Source organism: Xenopus laevis, chromosome 7S (genome assembly GCF_017654675.1).
Source record: "Xenopus laevis strain J_2021 chromosome 7S, Xenopus_laevis_v10.1, whole genome shotgun sequence".
Lineage (NCBI taxonomy): Eukaryota > Metazoa > Chordata > Amphibia > Anura > Pipidae > Xenopus > Xenopus laevis.
Window position 1 is genome coordinate 78,212,218 of NC_054384.1, and position 13,019 is coordinate 78,225,236.

Sequence of the window (13,019 nt, forward strand, 5' to 3'; positions counted from 1 at the left end):
AGTGGAGCATTTCCGGGTTAAAATCTGGAAATTCGGATCTTAAAGTTACAAGAGGTGGCTTTTTGCCGCCCCTTGTAACTGGCCGTTTGCCGCCACCTGAGGCACGGTTCTCACCTTTCCTCATGGCAGGAGCGGCCCTGCATGCAGGTTGCCAATAGACACAAAGGGTTCTTTCCTATTAGGGATGTAGCGAACGTCGGAAAAAAAGTTCGCGAACATATTCGCGAACTTGCGCAAAAACGCGAGCGGTTCGCGAACGGTTCGCGAACCCCATAGACTTCAATGGGAAGGCGAACTTTAACATCTAGAAAAGACATTTCTGGCCAGAAAAATGATTTTAAAGTTGTTTAAAGGGTGCAACGACCTGGACAGTGGCATGCCAGAGGGGGATCAAGGGCAAAAATGTATCTGAAAAATCTGCCTGTGTGTGCTTGGAAGAGATAGTGTAGGGGGAGAGCTGTTAGTGATTTCAGGGACAGATGATAGTAAGTTTGCTGGCTAGTAATCTGCTTGATACTGCTCTGTATTGGAGGGACAGAAGTCTGCAGGGATTTGAGGGACATTTTAGCTTAGGTAGCTTTGCTGGCTAGTAATCTGCTGTTCTCTTTAAACAACTGCCATACGTTGACCTTGTAGGCATTGTTTGCCCAGTTTTTTTGGACGCAGCCACTGAAGCACAGTTGCCAGAAAAAATATGCCATATAAATGCTGAAAATAGTCATTTTTCGCCATACGTTGACCTTGTAGACATTGTTTGCCCAGTTTTTTTGGACGCAGCCACTGAAGCACAGTTGCCAGAAAAATTATGCCATATAAATGCTGAAAATATAAATTTTTTTGGTTGCAGCCACTGAAGCACAGAGGCCAGAAAAATTATGCCATATAAATGCAGAAAATATGCATTTTTTTGGTCGCAGCCACTGAAGCACAGTTGACAGAAAAATTATGCCATATAAATGCTGAAAATATAAACTTTTTTGGTTGCAGCCACTGAAGCACAGAGGCCAGAAAAATTATGCCATATAAATGCAGAAAACATGCAGGAATGTTTTGTGTGGGTTTACTCTAATTGTAGTGGGAGACAGGGAGGTTAGATGGCCAGCGACAAATCTTCTCTACTTCGGGCGACTAATCCCCCCCAAATGCCTTCCAGCCGGCAAGAATACGAATCACCGGTGGGATGGCATATGAATTGCCCAAAGTTTCCTCTTTCTATCCCGCCGGCAATTCGTATTCTTGCAGGCGGGAAGGCATTTGGGGAAAAATTATGCCATATAAATGCTGAAAATATAAATTTTTTTGGTTGCAGCCACTGAAGCACAGAGGCCAGAAAAATTATGCCATATAAATGCAGAAAATATGCATTTTTTTGGTCGCAGCCACTGAAGCACAGTTGACAGAAAAATTATGCCATATAAATGCTGAAAATATAAACTTTTTTGGTTGCAGCCACTGAAGCACAGAGGCCAGAAAAATTATGCCATATAAATGCAGAAAACATGCATTTTTTTGGTCGCAGCCACTGAAGCACAGTTGACAGAAAAATTATGCCATATAAATGCTGAAAATATAAATTTTTTTGGTTGCAGCCACTGAAGCACAGAGGCCAGAAAAATTATGCCATATAAATGCAGAAAATATGCATTTTTTTGGTCGCAGCCACTGAAGCACAGTTGCCAGAAAAAATATGCCATATAAATGCTGAAAATAGTCATTTTTTGCCATATACGTTGAGTCAACGTATGGCAAAAAATGACTATTTTCAGCATTTATATGGCATATTTTTTCTGGCCTCTGTGCTTCAGTGGCTGCGGCCAAAAAAACTGGGCAAACAATGCCTACAAGGTCAACGTCGTTGACCTTGTAGGCATTGTTTGCCCAGTTTTTTTGGCCGCAGCCACTGAAGCACAGAGGCCAGAAAAAATATGCCATATAAATGCTGAAAATAGTCATTTTTTTGGTCGCAGCCACTGAAGCACAGTTGCCAGAAAAATTATGCCATATAAATGCTGAAAATATAAATTTTTTTGGTTGCAGCCACTGAAGCACAGAGGCCAGAAAAATTATGCCATATAAATGCAGAAAATATGCATTTTTTTGGTTGCAGCCACTGAAGCACAGAGGCCAGAAAAATTATGCCATATAAATGCAGAAAATATGCATTTTTTGGAATGCAGCCACTGAAGCACAGTTGCCAGAAAAAATATGCCATATAAATGCTGAAAATAGTCATTTTTTGCCATACGTTGACCTTGTAGACATTGTTTGCCCAGTTTTTTTGGTTGCAGCCACTGAAGCACAGAGGCCAGAAAAAATTAAACCAGTAGGGTTTGCACCCTAGTTTGTAACGGTGGCGGAGGGAGGAGGAGGACGCTAAAGGACAGCTGTGTGTGGAGTCATGAGGCTTGAAGAGAAGGACAGCTGCATAGAAGTCAGAACAAGTCTTCCGGCGTGCAGTAACCCTCCGAGATCCACCCCTCATTCATTTTAATAAAGGTCAGGTAATCGACACTTTTGTGACCTAGGCGAGTTCTCTTCTCAGTTACAATCCCTCCTGCTGCACTGAAGGTCCTTTCTGAGAGCACACTTGAGGCTGGGCAAGACAAGAGGTTCATGGCAAATTGTGACAGCTCTGGCCACAGATCAAGCCTGCAGACCCAGTAGTCCAGGGGTTCATCGCTCCTCAGAGTGTCGATATCTGCAGTTAATGCCAGGTAGTCCGCTACCTGCCGGTCGAGGCGTTCTTTGAGGGTGGATCCAGAAGGGTTGTGGCGCTGCCTTGGACAGAAAAACATTTGCATGTCTGACGTTACAGACTGGCCAAAGGGCTTTGTCCTTGCAGGTGTGCTCGTGGCAGGATTACTGGCACCTCTGCCCCTGGAATGTTGATGAGTTCCTGAAGTGACATCACCCTTAAAAGCATTGTACAACATGTTTTGCAGGCTGGTTTGTAAATGCCGCATCTTTTCGGACTTGTGGTATGTTGGTAACATTTCTGACACTTTATGCTTGTACCGAGGGTCTAGTAGCGTTGCGACCCAGTACAGGTCCTTCTCCTTAAGCCTCTTGATACGGGGGTCCTTCAACAGGCATGACAGCATGAAAGACCCCATTCTCACAAGGTTGGATGCAGAGCTATCCATCTCCGCTTCCTCATTATCAAGGACTGCATCATCCACGGTCTCCTCCCCCCAGCCACGTACAAGACCAGGGGTCCCCAAAAGGTCACCACTAGCCCCCTGGGAAGCCTGCTCCTGTTGGTCCTCCTCCTCCTCCTCCACAAAGCCACCTTCCTCCTCTGACTCCACTTCTGGCACCTCTCCCTGCGTTGCAGCAGGTGCCTGGGTTCGTTCTGGTGATTCCGACCAGAAATCGTGCGCTTCCAGCTCCTCGTCACGCTGGTCTACAGCCTCATCTGTCACTCGTCGCACGGCACGCTCCAGGAAGAAAGCGAAGGGTATTAGGTCGCTGATGGTGCCTTCGGTGCGACTGACCATATTTGTCACCTCTTCAAAAGGTCGCATGAGCCTGCAGGCATCGCGCATAAGCACCCAGTAACGGGGGAAAAAAATCCCCAGCTGTGCAGATCCAGTCCTACCACCCAGTTCAAAAAGGTACTCGTTGACGGCCCTTTGTTGTTGCAGCAGACGTTCCAACATAAGGAGCGTTGAATTCCAGCGAGTCTGGCTGTCAGAAATCAAACGCCTGACTGGCATGTTGTAGCGCTGCTGAATGTCAGCAAGGCGTGCCATGGCTGTGTAGGAACGTCTGAAATGGGCCGACACCTTTCTGGACTGGGTGAGAACGTCCTGGAATCCTGGGTACTTGGAGACAAAACGTTGGACTATTAAATTTAACACATGTGCCATGCAGGGCACATGTGTTAAATTGCCTAGTCTCAACGCTGCCAACAGATTGCTTCCATTGTCACACACCACTTTTCCGATCTGCAGTTGGTGTGGGGTCAGCCACCGATCGGCCTGTGACTGCAGAGATGACAGGAGTACAGATCCGGTATGGTTTTTGCTTTCCAGGCACGTCATCCCCAAGACAGCGTGACAACGGCGTACCTGGCACGTCGAATAGCCTAGGGGGAGCTGGGGGTGCACAGGTGTGGAGGAGGAGAAGGAGGACCCAGCAGCAGAGTAAGAAGAAGAAGAAGACGAGGTAGAGAGCGATGGAGGAGTAGAGGTGGTGGCAGAACCGCGTGCAATCCGTGGCGGTGACACCAACTCCACTGTTGTTGTTGAGCTACCCATTCCCTGCTTCCCAGCCATTACCAAGTTCACCCAGTGGGCAGTGTAGGTGACATACCTGCCCTGACCATGCTTGGAGGACCATGCGTCAGTAGTCATATGGACCTTTGGCCCAACACTAAGTGACAGAGATGCGGTAACTTGGCTCTGCACATGTTGGTACAGGTGTGGTATTCCCTTTTTAGAAAAAAATTGCGGCTGGGTACCTTCCACTGCGGTGTCCCAATTGCTACAAATTTGCGGAAGGCCTCAGAGTCCACCAGCTGGTATGGTAAAAGCTGGCGGGCTAAGAGTGCAGACAAGCCAGCTGTCAGACGCCGGGCAAGGGGGTGACAGTCAGACATTGGCTTCTTACGCTCAAACATGGCCTTCACAGAAACTTGGCTGGTGGCAGATGACTGGGAATGGGAACAGGTGGTCAAGGTGGAAGGCGGAGTGGAGGGTGGTTCAGACGGGTCAAGGAGAGCAGAGGTAGAGCAGTAAGATGCTGGACCAGAAGGAGTGTGGCTTTTAGTTTGCCTGTTGCCTTTGAGGTGTTGCTCCCAAAGTGCTTTGTGCTTGCCGCTCATGTGCCTTCGCATAGAAGTTGTACCTATGTGGCTGTTGGGCTTACCAAGGCTCAGTTTCTGACTGCACTCATTGCAAATTACAATGCTTTTGTCAGAGGCACACACATTAAAAAAATCCCACACTGCTGACTTTTTGGAAGTGTGCGATCTGGCGGTAACAGTAGAAGTTGGCGGAGTTGGCGGTATTGGCGGCAATGGCGGGTGCGTTGGCCGGCTGAACACAGGTGCCGATACATGTTGTTGCCCTGCTGATCCCTGCGGGCTGTCCTCCCTGCTTCTTCTAAGTCTTATTCTCCTACTGCCTCTCTGACTCTCCGTCTCTCCATCTGAACTACCCTCCTCTTGCTCTCTTCTACTAGGCACCCACAAAACATCAATCTCCTCATCATCATTCTCCTCAGATGCATCAATTTCTTCTGACACATCACAGAAGGAAGCAGCAGCGGGGACCTCCTCCTCATCACTCATTATGTCCATCTCTATCGTGTTCTCTGCCAGAATTAAATCTGGTGTAAGGTCCTCATCTCCTTCATCTTCTTCTGGCAATAATGGTTGCGCATTACTCAGTTCAAGAAACTCATTGGAAAATAACTCCTCTGACCCCAGTGAAGAAGGGGCACCGGTGGTGGAGGAAGTGTTACGTGGGGTGGCCATAGCAGTGGAGGATGAGGAGGATGTTGTGGTAAAGTTAGAAACGGTAGAGGATGGGGTGTGCTGTGTAAGCCAGTCAACTACCTCTTCAGCATTTTGGGAGTTCAGGGTCATTGGCTTTTTAAAACTGGGCAATTTGCTAGGGCCACAGGATTGCATAGCAGCACGGCCCCTAGCACGGCCTCTGCGTGGCGGCCTGCCTTTGCCTGGCATTATTTTTAAAAAAACAACAACAACAACAAAAACTCAGTTGGTTTTTCTGGAAACGATAATACACACAGCTAGATGGCGGGTTGAAGAAAACACTGTGCAAATAATGCCTACAAAGTCAACGTATACACTACTACAGCGGTGGATACGGATTACGTAAAATATATGAATGCTGCTTGAAAAAAAGTAACTCAAGTGGTTTTTCTAGAGACGATAATATTATCAATATTTAGACAAAATGTGAACAAGGTCACACAGCTCGATGGCGGGTTGAAGAAAACAGTGTGCAAATAATGCCTACAAGGTCAACGTATACACTACTACAGCGGTGGATACGGATTACGTAAAATATATGAATGCTGCTTGAAAAAAAGTAACTCAAGTGGTTTTTCTAGAGACGATAATATTATCAATATTTAGACAAAATGTGAACAAGCTCACACAGCTCGATGGCGGGTTGAAGAAAACAGTGTGCAAATAATGCCTACAAGGTCAACGTATACACTACTACAGCGGTGGATACGGATTACGTAAAATATATGAATGCTGCTTGAAAAAAAGTAACTCAAGTGGTTTTTCTAGAGACGATAATATTATCAATATTTAGACAAAATGTGAACAAGCTCACACAGCTCGATGGCGGGTTGAAGAAAACACTCTGCAAATAATGCCTACAAGGCCAACGTATACACTACTACAGCGGTGGATACGGATTACGTAAAATATATGAATGCTGCTTGAAAAAAGTGACTCCGGTGTTTTTTCTGGAGACGGTAATATTATGGATATTTAGACAGAATGGGAACAAGGTCACACAGCTCGATGGCGGGTTGAAGAAAACAGTGTGCAAATAATGCCTACAAGGTCAACGTATACACTACTACAGCGGTGGATACGGATTACGTAAAATATATGAATGCTGCTTGAAAAAAAGTAACTCAAGTGGTTTTTCTAGAGACGATAATATTATCAATATTTAGACAAAATGTGAACAAGCTCACACAGCTCGATGGCGGGTTGAAGAAAACACTGTGCAAATAATGCCTACAAGGCCAACGTATACACTACTACAGCGGTGGATACGGATTACGTAAAATATATGAATGTTGCTTGAAAAAAGTGACTCCGGTGTTTTTTCTGGAGACGGTAATATTATGGATATTTAGACAGAATGGGAACAAGGTCACACAGCTCGATGGCGGGTTGAAGAAAACAGTGTGCAAATAATGCCTACAAGGCCAACGTATACACTACTACAGCGGTGGATACGGATTACGTAAAATATATGAATGCTGCTTGAAAAAAGTGACTCCGGTGTTTTTTCTGGAGACGGTAATATTATGGATATTTAGACAGAATGGGAACAAGGTCACACAGCTCGATGGCGGGTTGAAGAAAACAGTGTGCAAATAATGCCTACAAGGCCAACGTATACACTACTACAGCGGTGGATACGGATTACGTAAAATATATGAATGCTGCTTGAAAAAAGTGACTCCGGTGTTTTTTCTGGAGACGGTAATATTATGGATATTTAGACAGAATGTGAACAAGGTCACACAGCTAGATGGCGGGTTGAAGAAAACACTGTGCAAATAATGCCTACAAGGTCAACGTATACACTACTACAGCGGTGGATACGGATTACGTAAAATATATTATGGCTGCTTGAAAAAAGTCACTCCGGTGTTTTTTCTGGAGACGGTAATATTATGGATATTTAGACAGAATGTGAACAAGGTCACACAGCTAGATGGCGGGTTGAAGAAAACACTGTGCAAATAATGCCTACAAGGTCAACGTATACACTACTACAGCGGTGGATACGGATTACGTAAAATATATTATGGCTGCTTGAAAAAAGTCACTCCGGTGTTTTTTCTGGAGACGGTAATATTATGGATATTTAGACAGAATGTGAACAAGGTCACACAGCTAGGTGGCGGGTTGAAGAAAACACTGTGCAAATAATGCCTACAAGGTCAACGTATACACTACTACAGCGGTGGATACGGATTACGTAAAATATATTATGGCTGCTTGAAAAAAGTCACTCCGGTGTTTTTTCTGGAGACGGTAATATTATGGATATTTAGACAGAATGTGAACAAGGTCACACAGCTAGATGGCAGTTGAAGAAAACACTGTGCAAATAATGCCTACAGGGCAAATAATGCCTAAAAGGTCAACTTATACACTACTACAGCGGTAGTAAAATAAAAAAAAGTAAAATAAAAAAAAAATGAATATTAAAAAAAAAAATTAAAGTTGGTGCTGCTGAACTACTAGGAGCAGCAGATTAGCACACCAGTCCCACTCCCCAACACTGCTAGACTAATAGCACTGGGCTCTTATAGTAGTAGTAGTAGTAGTAGTAGTAAAACAACAAAAAAATAAATAAAAGCAGTCCTTACAAGGACTACTGTTATTGCAGCAGTCAGCAGATGAGATCAGAAGCAGGACAGCTGCCCACTGCAGCTACATACAGAGCACTGCAGTAGAAGGTAGATTACTAGCCAGCAAAGCTACCTAAGCTTAAATGTCCCTCAAACCCCTGCAGACTTCTGTCCCTCCAATAACAGAGCAGTATCAAAACGATTACTAGCCAGCAAACTTTCAACTGTCCCTGAAATCACTAACAGGCAGCAGCTCTCTCCCTACACTATCTCTTCAGCACACACAGGCAGAGTGAAAAAACGCTGCAGGGCTTCGGTTTTTATAGGGAAGGGGAGTGGTCCAGGGGAGAGCTTCCTGATTGGCTGCCATGTACCTGCTGGTCTGGGGTGAGAGGGCAAAAAAAAGCGCCAACAATGGCGAACCCAAAATGGCGAACGTCGCGCGACGTTCGCGAACTTCCGGCGAGCGCGAACACCCGATGTTCGCGCGAACAAGTTCGCCGGCGAACAGTTCGCGACATCTCTATTTCCTATTGTGAAGTGATGAAAAGTACTAGTGTGAACCAAGCTCTCTCTTCTGATTGTAAGATTGACCTATAGCCTTGAATTTTTAATCCTGAACCTTTGCTGCCTGTACTGACGGTGTGCCAACACAGTGCCTTGACATCTCTCCTATCGTCTGGAGTTTAAAACTCTTAAAGGGATTCTGTTATGGGAAAAAAAATGTTTTCAAAATAAATCAGTTAATAGTGCTGCTCCAGCAGAATTCTGCACTGAAATCCATTTCTCAAAAGAGCAAACAGATTTTTTTATATTCAATCTTGAAATCTGACATAGGGCTAGACATTTTGTCAATTTCCCAGCTGCCCCTGGTCATGTGACTTGTGCCTCCACTTTAGGAGGGAAATGCTTTCTGGCAGGCTGCTGTTTTTCCTTCTCAATGTAAGGCTAAGGGCACACTAGGCGATAGCGCCGCGATTTGACTCGCGGCGACTTTTCAATTTTACTATAATACTCTGCAATTTTACTATAATATTTTTTGTGTTTAGATCCACATTAAATTGGCCCGGAACTTTAAGGGCTCATTAAAAATGATAAACTAAAGAGTAGCGTCTGGAGTTTAAAACTCTTAGAGGCAGATTTATCAAGGGTCGAATTGAAAAATCAAATTTTTAAATTTGAATTTCTAGGTAACTTTAGTGTACTTCGACTAGGGAATAGTCCAAATTTTATAAAGATTTTAAAAAAATGTGAAAATTTGAATATGAAAATTTATCATGTTTCTAAAATTTTATAAAATTTATCCTCTCTTTAAAAATTTGCCTTTGACTATTCGCCATCTAAAACCTACCGAATTGCAGGAATGTAGATTAACATGTGTGGCACCTCATGCGTTCTTCTTCATTCAGAAGAGGGTGAAGAGGGTACAAGGTCAGCCCATGGTGAGAACTGTCACTAGAAAAACTGTTCTCTGTCTTTGGATTTCTACTCAGAAAAGTTTACAGTAAATAAGAATAAAGTGTTTTCTCCAAGTTAAGGCTAAGGCCACACTAGGCGATAGCGCCGCGATTTGACTCGCGGCGACTTTTCGCCGCGACTTTTAAGCCGCAATCGCTGGGGAAACTTTTGCGCTGGCGTCTATGGGGAATCGCGAAAAATCGCCAGCGTAAAAACACACGCGGCGATCTTTTCTCTACTGTCGCTCGAAATTGCCTCGCTAGGCGATTTCGAGCGACAATAGAAAAAAGATCGCCACGTGTGTTTTTACGCTGGCGATTTTTCGCGATTCCCGAGTCAAATCGCGGCGCTATCGCCTAGTGTGGCCTTAGCCTTAGCCAAGTAGTTTCTGGAAAAAAACAGCCTTATCTCACCCCTCCATCATCAACCATGCTGTTTTCAATCCCACACAGCCAAGACCCCATTGTCAGCGACAAGATGTTATCAGCATTAACTCCTACTAAGTGCCTCCAAACATCAAAATAAGTTAGTCTGTTCCGCCCAGTTCATTACAGTTGCCGAGTGATAGTTATCCCAACATACTCCATTCGACACCAATAAAAAACGTTTATAAAATCTGAATTTGAAGATATCAACCTTACAGTGTTTCACAGTTGGGTTATTGAAAACGGGTCTGTGGATGATAGTCTTGAATCGCCATTGGATTCAAAACAAGAAAATATATAGGTGGAAAGAGAACTATATGAATCCTATCACTCAGATACCAGTCTGGAACAAGACTTCACAATACCAGAAAACAAGTTTTTCAGAGTTTTGCTATTTTATCAGATATTGAGGAAAAATTAGAGGAAAACGACAGCACCATTTGGAGGAAGCACCTTATTGGTGTCAGAATCCTGTCTGGATACATTGCTATGGGAATCTACATGCAAATTAATTTTTGGGTGTTTTCTTTCGTATGCACAAACTGTTTGCCAAAGGGGACCAGGGTCGGACTGGTCAGCCTGCGCGTATGAGTGAGCGTGCATGCGTGTATGAGCGAATGCACATGCGCAAATGAGCGCACTGTGTTCACTGTGTCACGAAAAAAGGAAAAAGAAGGCAGGTTGCGGATCTGGGTCGGCGGGGACCCCAAGAGCCTGAGGGCCCACCGGGTTTTTTCCTGGTATCCCGCTGGCCCAGTCCGACCCTGAAGGGGACTCATTTTCAATCATTAGGACAGCCAACTTCGTAAAGGACATTACATTACGGTTAATTTCTGCTGCAATTGTGTTGAGTGGCTCAAGTTTTTCAGAAGTTAATGTGATGTTCAAATGGCTTAAAGTCATACCTCCCAACTGTCCCATTTTTAGTGGGATAGTCCCTCTTTTGACAGCTCAACCTGCAGTACCGCATTTGTACTGGAAAGTCCCGTTTTTCTCTGCACTGAACAGCCAGAAAAAGAAATAATGTTTCTGACTTAATTGGCTTTTGGCAGAGAGCCCAGAACAGCTACCAGTAGTGATGTGCGGGTTTGTGTTTCCCTGACCCGCACCCGACCCTAACCCGCCCTGCTACGACCTGCACACGCTTCTGGGGGTAATTTTATAGACCCGCGCCGACCTGCCCCGCCGATGATGTCACAAAAGGGACGGGGCGAGCAGACGCAAGACTATAAAACCGGAAGCTGGATGCCGGCATTTGAATGTGGCGCCGCCCGCAAGGATCACTGTGAGGTCGACCCGAACCCGACCCGTGGGTATCGGGTCAGCCCGCACATCACTAGCCACCAGGTGCAGATGAAACTTTTGTAACAATTTCAGATACGCAAATAAGTTATTGTAACAATATAAGGTAACAGGTCTCTTGGGGAAACTGTGACTTAAAGGGCAATTCACCTTCATTAGCAAAACTGTAATAACAGAAGAAAAAAAAACACAGAAATGTGTTCAAACTTCCATAACTAGCGAAGTTTTGTAAAATTATCATGGTAATTAGGGGGTGTGGCCACAAAAATGGGCCTCAAATTTTTTTTGCTGCGCTACCCTCACCAACTTTTTTGTCCCTCTTTTACTTTCCAAAATGTTGGGAGGTATGTAAAGTGAGAAGCCTATCAGAAACCAGGGAAATTACCTGTTCCATGCAATAGTGTAGAATACTCAGAGCATACCTCCCAACTGTCAGTCCCTCTTTTAACAGCTCAACCTGCAGTCCCTCATTTGTACTGGAAAGTCCAGTTTTTCTTTGCACTGAACAGCCAGAAAAAGAAACAATGTTTCTAACTTAATTGGCTTTTGGCAGAGAGCCCAGAACAGCCACAACAGAAGATAAGATACATTTGTAACAATTTCTAGACAAGCAAATGAATCCATTAGTCAAAAAGCCCCAGGTCCTGTTTATTCTGTAACAATATAAGAGAACAGGTCCCTTGGGAAAAGTTAGACTCCCATCTTAAAGGGCAATTCACCTTCATTAGCAAAACTTTAATAACTGAAAAAAACACAGAAATATGTATAACTTTCATAACCTGCCAAATTTTGTAAAATGAACATGGTAATTAGGGTGTGTGGCCATAAAAATGGGTGTGGTCTAAAAAAAATTCACTGCGCTATGCGCGGCAACTTTTGTGTCCCTCTTTTTATTTCCAAAATGATGGGAGGTACAGTATGTCAGAGTATCACTATAAACATCTTAATGTGACCAGGATCACACTGATCAGTAGACTCCCAAAATGTTGACTCCCAAAAATGTTTTCTTTTGTAAAAATTCAAGAAAATGCTTTGGTATTTACTCTGACTTTGCTAAAGTATATCTGGAAGGAAACAATACAGTACACTTCGGCAAAATGCGGAAGTGCTGAAAGGCGAACAGCCGAAGTCTTGAAGCGGCGAAAAGACCCGAAGTCACGAAAACAGCTGAAATGGAAGTCCAGAAGAGGTGAAAAGACCCGAAAAGTCACGAAAGGAGGCAAAGTTGAAGTCCTGAAGCCATGAGTTCAATTCTACTGAACACCAATTTGTGTTTATTTTTTTAAATCCTCTGGCCACCAATGTATTATTTAATATTCTATAGGTCCCTGCCACCAATGTTTTTTTAAAAGATATTTTTTCGGGCCTCAATTTTTTAACTTGTAAGGGGGGCCCTGGCACCAATGTTTTTTTTTTAAAAAAATATTCTTTGAGGCCTCAATGTTTTTTTAACTTGTAAGGGGGGCCCTGACGTCAATGTTTTTTTAAAAAATATTTTTTCGGGCCTCAATTTTTTAACTTGTAAGGGGGGCCCTGGCACCAATGTTTTTTTTAAAAAAAATATTCTTTGGGGCCTCAATGTTTTTTTTACTTGTAAGGGTGGCCCTGGAACCAATGTTTTTTTAAAAAAAATATTCTTTGGTGCCCCAATGTTTTTTATACTTGTAAGGGGGGCACTGGCACCAATGCTTTTTTAAAAAATATTTTTTGGGCCCCAAACTTTTTTAACTTGTAAGGGGGGCCCTGGCACCA